Source organism: Podarcis liolepis (genome assembly GCF_965112155.1).
Source record: "Podarcis liolepis genome assembly, chromosome: 8".
Classification (NCBI taxonomy): domain Eukaryota; kingdom Metazoa; phylum Chordata; class Lepidosauria; order Squamata; family Lacertidae; genus Podarcis; species Podarcis liolepis.
In genome coordinates, this window is record NC_139560.1 from 53,361,402 (window position 1) to 53,376,534 (window position 15,133).

A 15,133-nucleotide genomic window follows, 5' to 3' on the forward strand; every position below is an offset into this window, starting at 1 on the left:
TCTACCCTTAGAACTCTTTGCAGGCCACAAACCTGGTTTAAACTCGCACCGTTTATGTCTGGCTGGAGTATTTCATTGAATTCAGACAATGCCTCTTGCCTCTTGGATGGAGGATATAAAGGGGTGTGTGAATGTGTGTAGAAACTAGAGTGCTGTATAAAGTTAAAATTCACATCCATTGCTCTCCCCACTTTTGCCTCTGGCCTCACCCACCACTTGCAGATGGTCCACAGAAGGTAGCCCAAAAGAGAATGTGGCTGAAAAAGGTTTCCTATCTCTGCTCTACTTACTGGAGTCTCTAATGAGTGGTCCTGATGATAGTCATCTCAATTATAGGAATATGATTCATACAATCATTCATTTTTTTTGGTCAAAACAAACATGCTTTAGAGCAATGTTTCCCAACCTTCGGTCTCCAGCTGTTTTTGGACTACAGTTCCCATCATCCCTGACCACTGGTCTTACTAGCTAAGGATGATGGGAGTTGTAGTCCAAAAGTCCAGCTGGAGACCCAAGGCTGGGAAACACTGTTTTAGAGGACTGAGAGCATGACAGGAACCCTGCTAGATGCTAACAATCTACAGGAACATCTCTTAAAAACTGATAGCTTGACAAGTACAAGGGAGCTGTTTCTTTGCCCATTGGCTCCCCTCCCCATGAGCTTGGATGAGACCTTAAAACGTTATGCAATCTCGGTTTTCAAATTATACTTGGCAGAATCCTCTCTGTAGTTTCTGGTAGCGCTTACCCCGTCTTAGGCTGTTTCCACTTTACTGCACAAGCAGTAGGTGATCCACACCTGTGTTTCTCCATCTCGCTGTAGCTGTTAACACTGTCTAGTTTGCACAGGGTGTGTTTATTGGCACCAAAATCATGTGAGCATCTGGATGGGGTTTCAAACAGAGACTCTTTCACCACAGTGGAGGGTCTGTCTACCACCCCTACTGCTTCTGAGCATGAAGCTCTGTAGATGGGTATTCAGAAAACTGTACATGTTTCAAAATATCAAACAGAAAGAAGGAGCTGGGGAGGTGTGTGTGTGTGTGTGTGTGTGTGTGTGTGTGTGTGTAAATCTGCTTTCTGGTTGAATGGAATGATTCGTCTAGATGAGCAAGAGAAAGTTTACAAGAAACCAGAAAGGGAAAATTGCCAGAAATTGACAGCTTGAGCACTAGCAAGTATTAAAACCCTCTTTGCTAATTGCTGCCATCACAAATTAATGGAAGTCTTTTAAGTCTCTTGTCAGCGCTTATGTGGCATTCCATAGTTAAGGGATTTCTATGCTGTACATAACAGATGTCATCATTAATATGCAACTACATATGCTTCAAGTCTATAAGGTTTTGCGTAACATTTCTCAGCCTCCTTGGCCTTTATTTTCCGTTCTCGTTCTTTCATTCCACCGTGGCTAGCTTGAATTTTATTTTATTTTATGCCTATTATTGCTTTCCACTCCATTGGGGGCAGGGGGATCAACACAAATTTGATGTGCTCTCTCCTGAAGGGTTCTACTTGAATACTTTGTATAGAAAGATGCAGTATAAATCCTGATAATACATAATAAGCAATAAGGATAAGGCTGATCAGAATGACATTCAAACATTTTCAGATATCTTGCTCATGGAGATGAAATCCACTCCACCCACCCCACTTTGTTTTGTCTCCAAGCAACTTTAAACAAAATGTTTCCTGAGACTCCTGCTGGTTTTCAACTTCTAACTTTGTTAAAGCCTAAAACCTCTCCTGCACTTTTATTATATGGTGTATTCCTTTAGGGAATTCATTTGAGTCTTTCAAATCTTAGATATTTTAGATGAAAATAGATAATTCTTTTATGAGACTCTATTGGCAACAGAAAATGGCTATCCCTTTGTTCCTTCTTCCTGTTGATCTTATACAGAGCTACTGGTAGGGGAGTCCCGTTTTTTAAAATAAAAAATGTGCTTTTATATGCATTGAAGTCCAACAACAAAGAATATTACCATCAATGTTTTCCATTCCCACATCCATCTGTGGTTGTACCGAAGCCGCCGTTGTATCTAATTTGTTTGCAGGTTCTGTGGGGTTGCGATCAAGAACATATTTCAGTATCAGGACTTGTTTTAAGAATCTTTTTCCCCCCAGAACTCTCTTGAAAGCATTACAAAACTATACTCTACTTGATTGCTGCACTATTAGGGTTTTAAGAAGGCAGGGTTTGCCATCCCACTCTGTATTGATTGCATGTACTGTTCCAGTTTTGCTGCAGTTCACCTTCCACCAAAAACTAATGTTTTTCATTTCACTGCCCACTGTGGTGAAATTACACAACTTATGGAGCTTATGTATAATTAATTGTGCAACTTACACAATTACTTAGGTATGTTGCATTGTCATTACATTATTCCACACCACTCATCTAAATGCCAAAGAAACACAATGCAAATAGTGAAACACACACACATCAATTCTGTATTGTTTCTGGACTGAAAGCAACAACAACATCAAATACTGATTGTATTCACTGGATTGACTTCCATTTGACACATGGGATGAATAAGCAAACTTTGGCAATTTCTGTTCTTGTTCTCACTGGAATTCTCTGACTACTATACACTTGATTACTAGCAGCTCAGTGTTCCCCCTGTGTATCTTGTGTAGTGTATGGAGCAGAAATGACAGCATAACATCACCATGAAGCCAAACAGTGATGCCAGTGCTTCCTAGAGAGGAGGAGGCATCAAAACTTCAGGCAGTGTGGTCACAGTCATATGTTCATCACTAACTTTATGCCAAAATGTCACCTACAACTTCACATTATGCAAAGGCTGGGGAGACATTTTGGCTCAGCCTTAGGCAGAGCTTAGCCAAAAACTGTCCTTCAATTTATTGAAAGAGGCTTTTGCTTTTCTTTCTTTAGAATTTCAGTGGGGTTGCGCTTATTGTTCAAGAAGGGTGTTGTTTGTTTTTATCTTTCTTTTTATTCAACCTTTATCCAGCACTCTGCAGCCTCCCTGGGTGCCTGAAGTCCAAAAAACCTGCAACCCAATGGGAGGACTTACCTCATGATGTCTTCCCCTGAACTTTAATTGAAGCTTGAGAAACTGGAGAGACTGGCTATCAAGCACCTGAGACTGGGGTGCTTGCTCATTTTGTTTTTTAAAGGGAACTCTTTTCAAAAAAGCAAAACCCAAAAATTCTGGTCACACACACAGCACACAGGTGTCATGCCTCCCTAGCTTCCTGAGCTTACAGGAAAACACAGTCAATATTATCAGGAACAGTGGACACCTGGGAAGGCTGTAGAATTCCGACTACCAGACAGAAGATTTCTAGAATGAAAGGAAGGATAAACCGTGGCCACTTTAAAAGTAAAGTAAGTATAACAAAAATTCTCTAATCCACACAAAATAATTTCTCTCTCTGTGTGTCTCTCTCTCTTGTTTGACACCCCCCTTGGAAATCCCTTTAGGCAATTTCTGAATGCAATTTCTCTTCTAATTGATTGATATAGAATTCTAGGGAAAATGCAGAAGATATTTTCCATACCGCAGTAGCCCAAGAGTGTTTTGTTGGTATCGTGCCTGTGTCTGTCCATTCAAAAATGCAAACTTTTATTTTGGTGCAGCCATCAATAGGCAAACAGCCTTGTGCACACCTGCCCTAATGTACCTTGCTGTTTCTTTCTCCCCCCCCCCCTTATCTTTCAACGAACATTGCATCATTCATCTTTCTTGCAACCACCAGCCAGGGACGCATAACCTTAGAAATCCTTTCTCTAATGTCCTTCTCTCACCTTCATGAACAGACTGTAGACTTTTATTTTTCAATCAGAAAGAAGTTGATGTCTCTTGTTTTGGTACTGAACAGCTGATCATCCTCTGCCTCAGGGATTTGGCACTTAACGCCTGAGTGGGAGATGGAAGTGTGACTGAACACCAGTGAACTGGAGAGCCTTCAGCCAATCTTCTGCATGCCTTATGTAGTTCTTAAGGTTTCTTCAGGTCAACTGAACACTGCTGCTTATGTTCATTGACTGGAAAAGCAAAATATCTATATCTCTTGAAAAGCATCAGCAGTGGCAGTTCTCTTTCCCCTCACATGCATGGCAATACTCATGAAGATTAACACATACACACAAACATACACACAATTGATACTTGGTGGAAATAGGTGGCATCTGCTGCAACCTACAGTCTGATACAGCATGGGGCCAGGATATTTGAAAGATATCACCACTTATACCTGTATAACCAGTCACTGCACTCTGTAAGTGAGGGCCACCTGTGGTTACCATCTTAGCAGGACAACTGTTCTGTACAATATAGGAATTGGGTCTTTAGCATTGTTGCACCTACTATTTGGAATTCCATCCCATTATAGATTAGACAGTTGGTATTTAGAGCCTGCTGAAGACCTCCCCACTCCAATAAGCCTTTTGTGTTGGGATCAGTCTGTGAGCATATTGGAATTGTTGCTAGATGTTTCTATTGTTTTATCATTTGTGTGTTTGCCACCCAGTGATACTTTGGAAGGAAGAGAGGGCTGTAAGTGTAATGAATAAATACATGATCACTTGGGTTCCTTTATACTGTCAGATAATTCCACTGTAGAACTTCTAGCCCAGTCCTGCAATGTACTGTTATTGCAACTTAGTTAAGGTAAGATTTTATTGCTTCCACATTACACTATTAAGTTCATTTGCTTTATATGGAATGTGATCCAAGTTGGTCACTATTATCTAATTCAATATTTTTTAAAAAAAGGTTTGATGGTTTAAGGCCAAAGTTAAGGCTATCTTAGGTTGGATCAAGCTCCACAAGGCTGGAAAACCTGAAGCTGAAGTTGATGCCACAGCAGATCAGTAATGATGTTGCCCAAAGCCACACTCCATAACCTTGTTCTTTCAGGCTGAAATCTAGATGTGGAGGATGGAGTGCATGGGACCAACAAAGATGTTCGACATTGTTATGTTCTTGTATTGCCTCATGAAGCATTTGAGGCTTTCTGCTGATCTAGATGAAGCCTGCTGCTGCTGTCCTGTGCATTCCACCTGTGCATTCCACCAACCCCTTCTTTGATAGCTCACATTCCAGAACTAAAAGAAAGAAAGAAGATAAAGCACAAGGAAGTCCACTAGGTGTCTCACTCTACAAGCACTGGTGTGCTGGCAGAATTCTAGCTTCAGAATGAAACTGAGCATGCACCTTATAACTTTTGCCAGCAACTGCTGTCATAGGCTTTGATGAAGCAGGAAAATCTTAACTTTTGAATAACTGCTCAAAGCTTCATCAAACCAATGGAACATTTATCAATGCTGAAAAATCTTCAGTGGGTTTTCTCTATTACCTATTCATTTGCTATAATTTATTACTGGAGTCATACTATTGAACCTAGCACAGTTCACATGGGGTAATCTTAGATCTGGTTTATCATCATAATCAAACCTTTATTGGCATCACTTACAAACATTCAGAATAAATAAGCCAGTGCGATCTCATTGCCATTTCAACAGTACAGTCATTTGCCAAAGGGAAGAAGAGGTGAGTGATCCATTTCATCTCTGTGGGTCTCCAGCAAGGGCAGGATCATGTAGCATACTTCAGTGGCAAAGATCTGGTTTATGCATCAGTTCAAGTTATTCATAGACCCTTTAACTTTTTCTTTTCTTTTCTTTTTAAATCTCCCAGGAGTAGGGTACAGTGGTACCTCAGGTTACATATGCTTCAGGTTACATACACTTCAGGTTACACACTCCGCTAACCCAGAAATAGTTCTTCAGGTTAAGAAATTTGCTTCAGGATAAGAACAGAAATTGGGCTCCGGCGGCGTGGCAGCAGTAGGAGGCCCCATTAGCTAAAGTGGTGCTTCAGGTTAAGAACAGTTTCGGGTTAAGTACGGACCTCCGGAACGAATAAAGTACTTAACTCGAGGTACCACTGTATTACAAATAAATAGACTCAGCTTTGGGAACCTCAGTTTGGAAGGTCAACCAGTGATTAAATTATGATTCTGAGGCATATTCAGCATCCTGCAGTCTGTTTGGGTTATGGTCCTTGCAAAGGCCTGGAAACGATGCCTTATCAGGAACGGCTAAGGGAGCTGGGCATGTTTAGCCTGGAGAAGAGGAGGTTAAGGGGTGATATGAAAGCCATGCTCAAATATATAAAAGGATGTCACATAGAGGAGGGAGAAAGGTTGTTTTCTGCTGCTCCAGAGAAGCGGACACGGAGCAATGGATCCAAACTACAAGAAAGAAGATTGCACCTAAACATTAGGAAGAACTTCCTGACAGTAAGAGCTGTTTGACAGTGGAATTTGCTGCCAAGGAGTGTGGTGGAGTCTCCTACTTTGGAGGTCTTTAAGCAGAGGCTTGACAACCATATGTCAGGAGTGCTCTGATGGTGTTTCCTGCTTGGCAGGGGGTTGGACTCGATGGCCCTTGTGGTCTATTCCAACTCTATGATTCTATGATTTTATATAAATATATCATCCTGTTCCCCACCATGGTGAACCAGATGCCCCGGGAAACCCACAATAAGTACATAAGTGTAAACATGAGTGAATCTGTCATTTTTGCTTTCTTTCCATGTCTTTTTTTCTAAATTCAAAAATAGTCCTCATGAAAATTTCTCAATATTTTAGAGCAAATGTCTCATAGTATACATTTTTGTATGCAGTTTGCCTAATTCATACATTTTTTGCAAAACAATTTTCCTAACATGATACAATTTGATATGTTATGTTTAATAACATGCACATTTATATGCAGAATATACCCTAGCACATGCATTTTTGCATACATTACTTAACTGGACTGTATTGTGAAAATTCAGAGAAGTATGAATTTTTAAGGGTAGCTGTGTTTCAGTCTGCATATTGTTTTGGAAAATGTGAATTACTTAAGTTAACCTTTAAATGCAAAGTAAATCAAATTTTTCTACCATCCCTACATGAGAGCAATAGTCCTCTCCCATTGCTGCTGTCTAGCAAACAGTATACTGTATACTTGGTTTGATTTGCTGCCATTGTACAAATCACAGGGCAATTTACAAGAGGCTAATAGATATAATGCCCCTACAATAAAATAACACAATTCTTAAAAACACATAATAAATCATTTAAAAACAATTTCTAAAAACAGCAAATTTTTGAATTAATATCTAAGCATTGTCTTGATTTTGTATTCTTTCAAGTGGATCCCCAACTTTTGCCAATATGGAGGTGTCCACCCACATAAAAACCTAAAATGGTTTGGCTTTGTGGGCAAATTGCTGCAACAGTGCAACTTCGGTTGTAAGTGTCCTTAATTTGATTGTATATCCTCTCTTTTTGCATTAAACAGCAGATAACAGAATCTGGCTGCAATTTACATTTCCCTCTTCCATTGTCGTTAACAGAATTATTGGGACATGTATTCTGAGGATCATGGCTTTCAGGCATGCAGATCACTGGTATTCATTGGCATAGTAAGAACTGTCAATATGTCAACAATGCTGCCAGAACTAAACAAAAAAGCATCCTTCTTTAATACCAAGCAAGTACATGCAGCTACTATATATGGCATATTTAGTAATAAGAACCTTAAAACCTTTAATACTTTTTTTACCATGAATTAAAAGAAAGTAAGGCTGTTACATATTTTATTCTTCAAACAAGAACTACAGTAAGTTAGCTTATTAACTGCATCTTTGTCCAGTGGATCTGCACAAAGCAAATCCATAACACTGTATAACTGCCAGCTCCTACCTTTTCAGAAACAGTGGTGTGCCATTGCCGTCTATTGTAAGCTTTATTTAGGGTTCTTCAGTTGAAATCCAGACTCCTGTTCAAAGGCAGAGATCATGGCTTGCATTTAAGAATCCTGGAAACAAATGGATCAGAAAACCAGGACCTATAACTTCAAAACTTTCTCCTTTTGTAACTGAATACCCTGCTGGGCCCAAGCAAAATCATAACTTATGCTCAGCTCAACAAATGACACTTCAAAGTTGTTCTTCTAGCTATTGTATAAATATCCCAGCTCCCTTAAGGGAAGAGAAGATGGCAAAGATAAAAGCTCAACATGTGGTCTTCAGGAGGCACACTCCATCCCTGATTGCTATTAGCTTTTTATTTTCTTTATTTCTTCCTTCTGGTATTATCACTAGGTAGCTCTCCTGCCAACAGCAACAACAACCAGTATCAGCAAAGATTTCACTGGCTTGACTTTTGGAAAACAAAGTGAATCAGCGCTGTCTGTTGTTTAGGCCTCAAAGCAAAAGAACAGCAGCTTACTCGTCTGTCCTTGTTCTCCCCAGATCTTTCCCAGGATAATAACTCCCAAAATAGAGCAGAAGTTTTCTATTTCACACACCCTGGAAAGGCCTGATTCAGACATTTGACAAAGTCAGTGTGGTATGGTGATTAGCGTGTTAAACCAGGGCCTGGGAGACCAGGTTTCAAATCCCCATGCAGCCATGAAACTTCCTGGGTGACCTTGGGGCAGTCACAGTCTCTCAGCCTCAACTCCCTCTTACGGTTGTTGTGTTGTGTTGTGTTACCTCCGAGGATGTGTACAGGCTGCTTGGACAAGTGAAACCGACCACCTGTCTCCTTGATCCTTGCCCATCCTGGCTGATAAAAGCGAGCCAGGAAGGGCTGGGCGATGGGCTCTGCAGGGTGGTGAATGCTTCCCTCTGTGAGGGAGCCTTCCCAGACCCACTGAAAGAGGTGGTCATTAGACCGCTTCTTAAAAAAACATCTTTAGACCCAGCCAATATGGCCAACTATTGCGCAGTCTCAATTCTACCATTCTTGGGCAAGGTGATTGAGCGGGTGGTTGCCGAACAACTCTAAGCACGCCTGGAGGATGCGGACCATTTGGATCCCTTCCAATTGGGATTCAGGCCTCACCATGAAACTGCCTTGGTCGCAACCATAACATCCTTTTGGACCGTCTAGAGGGGCTTGGAGCTGGGGGCATTGCTATAAGGTGGTTCCGCTCCTTTCTCCTGGACCATGCCCAGAAAGTGGTGTTGGGGGATGAGTGTTCAGACCCCTGGGCTCTTACTTGTGGGATGTCTCAGGGTTCCGTCCTCTCCCCCATGCTTTTTAATATCTATATGAAGCCACTGGGAGAGATCATCAGGGGGTTTGGGCTGGGTGTTCATCAGTATGCGGATGACACCCAGCTCTACCTCTCCTTTAAATCAGAATTGTGTTACAATTTGAATTCCATGCAGGCAATAAAAATACAATTACAACAATATACAAAGTCAGTGCAATGGGTGTGCTCTCTCCTGGCTTCAACCACAAATCCACACACACGCACCATGGACCACCTTAACGAAGCTTGCAGATCAGCAGTTCATCACTGAAGTAACTAATCTAAAAGGTCTGTAAGCAAGCACCCTTCAACTAATTTACTTATTAATGACTGAAAAACTCGATCATTCTTTTAAACAGGCACAAGCTGTTAATAGTACAGTCCTTTACTACCATTGTTAAGACTAACAACACTCAGTGTTTATTAATTAGCTTCTTAATTGATGAATCCATAATTAATTCCTACATACTCTCTAGAAATGCAAGAGAGGAATATTTTACCCACTACAAAGACGAAGGCAATTTGAAATTAGGAGAGTGTCAGCTGGGGATTGTAATCACATGGTATCTATCATAAGGCCAAAGTGGGGCTTGAGATCTCCCTGAGCATGTATGATTCCAGTCAGCTACCTAGCTGCTTCCCTCTGCCATGCAAGATCAAGGAATGATTCAATGCTTTCAAATGAATCTTGAGTCTGAAAGTCCACCACTTCTAACTCCTGGCACTGAAATATGTTTGCAAATGCAGTTGCTCATTAATAAGCCTTGTTTGTCTTTTCCCCCTGTGCAATGTTTTCAAAATTCACCCATTCCCAATTTCTCATTGCTCTGATATTCCAGTCATCAAAAATGTGTCAGTGAAGTTAAGAGGCTGAAAGTGGATTCATGTTCTCTTAGCTCCGTCTTGACCTGTGCTGAAGAAATATATATGGTCTCTTCAAACACTTAACTGTCTATGAATAAATCATTTCCTTTAACAAAATGTGAAGGAAAAATACAGTTTAACCTGTCTGTTTCAACATAGCTCTGCTTTCAGAGTTCACGGAGAGAGGATTGTTTCTTGATTATGTTTCATTATGAACCATTTATATGGACCTTTTCGTGTGTAAATAGCTCTTGGTGTATTTTTTTAAAACCACAAAACATCGCAAAACTACTGTTTGCATTTAGCAGATGGAAACTTAGACTGAGAGATTGTGGTTTGCCTAAAGCCAGCAGTAACAGGAGATGTACAAATCTGAACCCAGGTTATATTCGATATCCAGTGGACCACACTAGCTCTCAGCAACTGAAATAAATTCTCTTACACATATTTCTATTGCTGCAAGGTGCTAACAACTAATACCAAGATGAAAGTCTACCAGGCTTGCATGTTGAGCACGCTGCTTTGTAGAAGTGAGTCAGGGCAACTTACAAACACCAGGAGTGATATCTCAACACCTTCCCCATGTAGTACGCCAGGAAGATTTGGGGCATCACATGGCAGAGTCTCAAACAAAGATGTGCTCTCCTAAGCCCACATTCCCAGCATGTTCACACTCCTGGCTCAGCGACGTCTATACTGGCTTGGTCATGTGCACAGAATGGAAGATAGCAGCATCCCCAAGGATGAGCTGGCTTCAGGCACCAGGCCCATTGGCAGACCAGCTCTGCATTACAAAGATGTCTGCAGATGAGACATGAAGGCTGGCAACATTAACCCTGCTGTGTGGGAATCCCTTGCAGATTACCACAGTGCCTGGAGACAATCAGGTTGTGTATCCACAACGGTGACCAGAGGAGGAATGACCCCTGGGAGGAGCGCAGAGAAGAAATGCCATGGTGCATCTGCAGCAGCACAACCAGACACCCCCAGCTGCCTCAGCTGCAATGAAACATGTCTCTTCCATATCTGTCTCTACAGCCACAGCAGGAGCTGTAAATCTCCAAAGGTTTGGCTTCACCAGTAACGGCGCACTGTTACACTGCTGCCTGAGATAGATAGATGGCAACATGGCTAAAAGTGCTCCTCTACAAGTGGTATTATGCACAAAGCACAGCATGCTTTTCTTGTAAGAATCAGAGGATGCCAATTGTAAATAGGTTTCTGTCACTCTTAGGTCACCATGCTAGATGAGACCGATTATAGCAGTGTTTCCCAACCTTTTTTGGGCAAAGGCACACTTGTTTCATGAAAAAAATCTCGAGGCACACCACCATTACAGCCCCGTGACGTCAGCGCGCAGCGTCACGCCGGGAGGGACATGAATTGCTAGCAAATTACATAATCACCTCCTTGAGGGCTGGCTCATCTTCTCCGAAGGCAGAACCCCATTAATTAACAGCACAGACTCACACCATAGCCAAGACAAGGGGGGAAAACCTCAGTCATGCACATGTGGGGGCTAAATGAGGACGAAGACCGGGCAGAGAGCAGGGTTCAAATCACCCCACCTGGCCAGGACAATCCCTGGGTGCTCCCTTGGGCCACTCGCCTGACCCAACTCGCAGGGCTGTTGTTGCGAGGATAACACGGGGAGAACCACGCGCGCCCCCGGGAGCTCCTTGGAGGAGAAAGCGGGCGATGAATGCAATGCACGAAATATATGAGAGGCGACCAGGTTTTGCAGGTGAGGGGCCCCCGCCAGCCTCCGCTTCCAACACCCAGCGCAACGACGCCGAAGTTTCCCCCCGGGCTCGGCTCGGGGAGCAGCGCTGCTCCCCCCCGGCTCCCCTTTGCCCTGCCGGCTCTCTCTGCCGCCCACTGGGGACCCCCCTCACCTGCCAAGTCCGGAGCGCCGGTGGAAGTTGCATGCATGCATGCAGGGCGCCGCGTTGCCATTGCATTGCACTGCAATCCATGCAACGCCTGCACGCATGCATTGCCTTGCACGCCCGCCAAGGGGTCTCCCCGCAGTCCGATGCGTCCCCTCCGGCGCGGATGCAGCATTGCAAAAATAAAAAACCCCCGACGCAGCCCTACCTGGGGGGCAGCCTCCGCCTCCGCGGGGATCCCCGGGCTCCATCCTGCCGCCCGATCTCCGCGGGGGCGCAGGCAGGCTGCGTGGGGTCTGCGCGGAAGAGCCCCTGCCCGCCCGGCCGCCGCTGCGCTCATTCCATGGCCGGGAGAAGAGCGCTTCAAACAAAACGCCCGGCCCGCCAGGCCACGCTGGGAAACGTAGTTTGCGCACCCTGCGCGGGCGCGGAGCCGAAGGGCGAGGGGACTACGGATCCCGGCAGCGCCGGGGACGGAGGGGGAGAGGCCGGGTGCAGGGATGGAGGGACGGGTGGGCGAGCGAGTGAGTGAGTGGCAGCCGCCAAGCCTTGGCCGAGAGCCAGGAAGGGCCTCCCCGGAGGAGGAGGAGGAGGGAGGCGAGGAGTGGGAGGGAGGGAGGGAACCCCAGGGGTCATCTAGTGACGGCGCCCCAATCGAAAATTTGACTTTAAAAAAAAAAATCTTTCGAATTTTTTAATTTTTCCCGCGGCACACCAGGCAACATCTCGCGGCACACTAGTGTGCCACGGAACAGTGGTTGGGAAACACTGGATTATAGATACGATGTGCCCATGATTTAACACAAAGAGAACATTTCCTTGACCCTCTGCTATAAATTACTATGGTTACTATAAATTACTTACACTGTTTCTAAATGCTGCAGCGCCTGGTGATGACACAGAAAATGAACCCCATGACCAACATAAAATAAATAAATACATTTATCATTCATTTTCTTTTGGTGTGACTGACACGCAAAACTAGAAACATTTTTTTATATTACCACAAAACAACTGATTTTGTGTCCTGCTGGAAGATGCACCCTGTTTGCTAGAGGTCTCTGATGAATACGTTGCTACAAACACGATTGTCAGGCCATTCACATTTTCTCAGCATACAGCAGGTTTTACATACACTGAATGTTTAATTAATTTACTGATTAATGCTTTTTTTTATGATGCTATTGCCATTTGGCAGCTGTTTTGACAAAGCTGCCTTCCTCATTATGGAATTTTGACTTGTAAAAGGAAGTCAACCGGAGAAAATGGGCTTATTGAATTATCCAGCTCACCAATTATATAGTATAAAATTATTCATCCTGATATAATTTGATCAGGAAAAATCATTTATCTTTACTAACTGTGTAAAATTAGATATTATTCTGCTGGATAGGTGCAATTTTGCAAGTGTCTGTAGTTAGAGAACTTTTAAAAATTTCCTTGCGCACTGAATTATTGCCTATTTTCTGATTCTACTTTGTTATCAAAAAGGTTAGTTTCTGACTAATCGCTCCATTGAGCCCAATTCACTCAAAGCTTTAAAAGCAACACTTAGCCATTTCAGAGCAAAATGCCAGACTAGGGGCCCATTATTGGTGATGACGCTTTGCAAAAGCTAAGTTCAAGTATGTTTCAATCTGTTAGGAAATTAATTAATCCAAAATCATTCTTAACCATTTCTTCATGGAATCAACATGGCATAATTGTTCAAGTCCATACAGCATAGAAATAGAACTATTTGATTAAAACCATGTGGAAACTGGGAATATGTGCTAGGCAAATGTTTATCCGGCCCCTGGGAAAAGCACTAAGAACATAAAAAGAATTTAGCTGAATCAGACCAAAGGCAGAGCTTTCCAGAGGTTGTTGGACCATTGGCCATGCTAAGTGTGGCTCATGGGAGTTGTAGTCCAGCAAACCTAGAGGGCACCATATTAGCTGCCCCAGGTTTATCCTGTCCACCATTCTGTTCCTGCAGTAGCCAACTAGAGCCAACTAGAAAGCCCACAAACAGGACATAAGGGCAATAGCACTCTTCTGTTCATGTTCCCCACCAACCAGTATTCAGACTTACTACAGCTGATACCGGAGGTGATAGTGATTATGACCGGTTGCCATCGGTATCCTTATCCTGTATGAATTCAGCTAATCCCTTTCAAAACCACCCAAACTGGCCACCACTACATCTTGTGATAGAAACTCCAGAGTGTCACATTATCCGTTCTCATCCTCACATCTAAGTAATATTAGGGCAGTGCTTGTGCTGGCCAGTTCTTTTGTTACAACATGATACTTGATTGAATAATCATAATATATTTTGGCTTCAATCCTAAATCCTCTTACCTGGAAGTTACCCCATTGAATTCAATAGGGCTTATTTCTGAATAGACATAGTTAGGGCTGTGCTATTGCGCCTTGTTCTCACGAACTCTGAATTAGAATTTCTGAATAAATATGTCTGGAATCTGCAGGGGTTCTTGATCATGGACCTTCATGTTTACTTGTGTCCTTAAACTGCTACCACTAAAGCATTAACTTGCTTCACACTGCCATTAATTACGGTTAAATGCAGATTAGATTTATATCTTCTGTCTTCAGTTCTGCTCAGAAGCTCCTCTTTGATGCTGTTCTTTCTAGCAAGAGAGATAAGGTACTGCCATATCTGTTTGGAAGACAAGTCTGTGCTGTCTAGTAGTTCAGCTTTAGCAAGCTTGATCTTTTTGCTATGACCTAGCAGCTCTGGTGTTTTTGTAACTTACCTCCAGGTAATGGGCTTGTATATTTTCTTAATGAGGTAAGGCAACAGCTCCAGGTCAAGCAGTAAATGGAACAACTTCCCACCTCTGTCATAAGTTTAAAGGTGACTGATACAATATCATGCCTCATTTTCTTCTTCTTTTTCACCAAGGTAGTTTCCTTTCAGATTGAGCTTCTCCATATTTCAGGCAGAAAATCCTCATATATATCTCACATTCAGAAAGATTCTGATAATGGCCAGCATGGGTCAAATACATTGTCTGGAAACTGAAGAAAGTATTTTAGCTGATACATAATTCACTTTCTCAAGCAAGACATTGACTGTGTAACTTATACCCGCTTAGATATCAATAAAAGAGGGAAGCATGACAAAGGCACTGCATTGCCACAGCAACAACATACTAGGCAATATGGAATTCATTCCCAATTAAGGCTGCAATACCATATACACTCAAAAGTAAGCTCTGTAGTCTTCAATGGAGCAATGACCACTGAGAGAAATAGTTATCAGAAAAGAGCAGCTAAATGGCAGCTGGTCACCCATCTGAGCCAAAAG